Below are 3196 nucleotides of genomic sequence, written 5' to 3'. Positions count from 1 at the left end.
TTTCCGCTGGTCTGGTCACATCTCTACCTTTATCGCAGAGGGACTTAATCCCAATAGTGTCTGTTTTGCGATGTTTGATGAAGGTCCAAAAACGTTTCCTTCCAGTGTGACTTTGTGGATCATCAGTTGGATTAATTATTGACTCAACATAGCTCCAGTAAGCTTTCCTCATTTCACATTGTATTACCCTTTTTAGGGCTTTTAGTCGCTCAACTGTTGTATTGATGACATCTTTTTTTTGCCGTTTTTTCCTGATGGACAGCTTTTCTCGTCTACGTAACAATTTACGAATTTGTGGAGTGACCCATGGTAAATTATCTCTAGATTTTGTTTTTCTATGGGGATGTGTTTTTCGACTGCCTTACCAATGGCCTCCTTAAATTCTATTCACATTTCGTTGACAGTTTTATCATCTGTGTTGGTCTTTACCTGGATAGATCCTGCCATTAAGTCTTCCGAGATATTGTCCCATTTAACCCTTTTATACAAAGGGGTCTCACGCGGTTTCTGTTTATAACGTACTGGTATTAAATCTAACTCCACAACGGGGCAGTCATGATCTGATATACCTGGTATAACAAAGACATTCTTAACACTGTTTGGGTTGTTTGTGATGAACAGGTCTAAGATGTTTTGATTTCTTTCTGGGTAGTTCGACCACTTGGGTTAAATTATTATTATCATCCAGTATATCCCCAAACTGGTAGTAGAGTGATGGATGGTTACAGGACTTAACAGTGTGTTCGTTCCAGTCCCAGCCTGAGAGATTGAAGTCGCCAACAAGGAGGATGTGATGGTTGACGTTTACTAAAGACAAAGATCTCTCTAGTTATAAGAAAGCCTCTTCGTCATTTTCATGCGGCCTATAATAGGCTCCAATGTGCAATGTCTTTTTACCAGATATTTGTAACTTGCACCACAAGATTTCACAGCCTGTCTCAAGCTCAGGTTCTCTAGTGGCTATTAGATATTTCTTGACAGCAATAAACACTCCCCCATGAGGGTCAGTTCCTCTGTCTCTCCTCTCAATCTCATACATGTCTGCTATTAATATTTCCCCTGTACTGTGATTTTTCGTCAGCCATATTTCAGACCCGATTATTATATCTGGCTTACAATCTGCTGCTAGTTGAACGAGGTCTTCATTTTTGGCCAAGATGAGAAGAGAAGGTTTAGAAGACCGCAGGTGGTTCAGATCCATATGCATGAGCTGTTTGCTAAAGAGTCATAAATATGATCATTTATGACACAACAACGTGCATGGTACCAAATGTCACACATGTCACATTGAAATCCTTTTTGACTGCATTTCACTGGTTTGGCACAGTCTCGACAAGGATATTTATACTGAGGCCCTGGGTTTGTTTCCACATCTTCTTACTTGAAGTCACTTGCGACATGCCGCCATATGCAATCCTAAAGCGTGATGAACGATAGCAAGCTTCAGATCCAACTTTGGTAGTTTCATTCAAGCCGACGTCGACATAATCATGCTGTGATCCGTTCAGGTTTGGCGATAAGTGCAGAAGAAATTTCACGAAAAGTAACAAAAATAGAGAGCTTAAAAACTTTGGACCCGTCATATTGGCTGACCGCTTTCACTTTCTTTTATGGTGTGCAAGGCTAAATGCTGTTTCTGACGAGTGAGCTAGCGAATAAGGCTAAAATAACAATTTTTTCGGCACGAGATACCACAAGGGCCTGGGTTCCAGGCCGGGGCATCATGGGCAACGATGTAGGGGTATAAAAGACCAGGTATAACACGTGGTTGTCATCTAGGCTTCCGAACCAACGGCGTTCTTTCGTTTCGTTTAATTTTCTCTTTGTTTAGTTCTTTCTTTTCTAGGTACCATGCATCCAGTCTGGTAGGATCGGCTGTTCTAATTTCCTTTTCGTAAATCCTTCGTAGGATGGGCTTCTAATCGCTTGGAGCTTGAGCCTTGGTTCCTACCCAGATTTCCTGCGCATTTTTTCCCCACTGGGGTTTTTTTCTGGCAGGTTGTTTGTGGCCTCCGTTCAAAACGCATTTTCTTTGTTAGCGGTTGCTCAGCTCTGCTAATTTTTTGTACTTTAGGTTTATATCGCGATCCTCTTATAGTTTTGCCTATGCGCGAGCCGCCAATATTTCGTGGTATTGCCGTCTCACTTTTGCGGCCTGTGATTGGTTCTGATGTTAAAATTGACGTCGTTGCACTGAATTGGGTTGCTGACGTACGTATTTGGGCAAGTATGCCAATATGGTCTGGTTATCTTATAGTCAAATGCAATGACGGAGCTGTTGTCCCCCAGCCTAACTGGTACCAAGACTGATTGCTTGTTCGAAGTAGTTGGCTATATATTTTGTACATTAATTAAGGTGTTGTGGCTCACCAGCCCTAGTGGCGCTTGTAAACGATTTATACGTTTCGGAGATAGCTTTATCCTTGGTTGCTTTTCAAGGATTTGTCACGTAGTTTGTAAATTGTTTGTGTTATATAGTGTTCGGGTTGGTTCTCGCCAGGCCCCTCCAAAAATAAAGTTATTTGGTTCAGCGATGCTGTGTTGTTATTTGTTGTGGAGAGGAAACAAAATAATTTGTTTCTCGAACACTTCCAACCCGCCGTTTCTATTTTTTACTGTTTTCACCTTTCTGTTTCCGTTTAAACCCACGTTTTTTTGGGAAAATGGAGTCCATTATATCGTCTATTATACCAGAGTAGGAGTCTCTCCGGGCGCTCACCCGCTGAGAAAAAAGCCCGAGAACTGTGGGTACGGGATTGGTACCAAAATGGGGGAATCGCTGAGTTGGGGGGAATCGCTGTCTTAGGCCCCGTCCACACGTATCCGGGTATTTTGAATCCGCAACTTTTTCTTTCCGGACTCAAAAATATTCCCATCCGCACGTAGCGTATTCAGATCGAATTTGCCCGTCCACTCGCATCCGAATTTACTCTCAAAGAATAATAAGGCATAATTGAAGTGTACAGTGTTCATAGCTATGTTTAACTGCACACATGTGATATTACTTGAAATAAGTCCAAGAAGTAAAGAAATAATAGGGCGATGTAGCAGCTCTCGTAACGTGATTGGTTCGTTACCCCAGCCAAAAACAAAAGACTAAAAAATTGAAACAATGACTTAGACAAAAACAATAGAAGCTGCTTACAATACCAAACAATAGAGGATTACGAGAGCTGCTACACAACTGAAATAATAT

This window comes from Montipora foliosa, chromosome 3, assembly GCF_036669935.1.
Source record: "Montipora foliosa isolate CH-2021 chromosome 3, ASM3666993v2, whole genome shotgun sequence".
NCBI classification, from domain to species: domain Eukaryota; kingdom Metazoa; phylum Cnidaria; class Anthozoa; order Scleractinia; family Acroporidae; genus Montipora; species Montipora foliosa.
The sequence above is the reverse complement of the archived record's forward strand: the minus strand, read 5'-3'. Positions refer to the sequence as shown.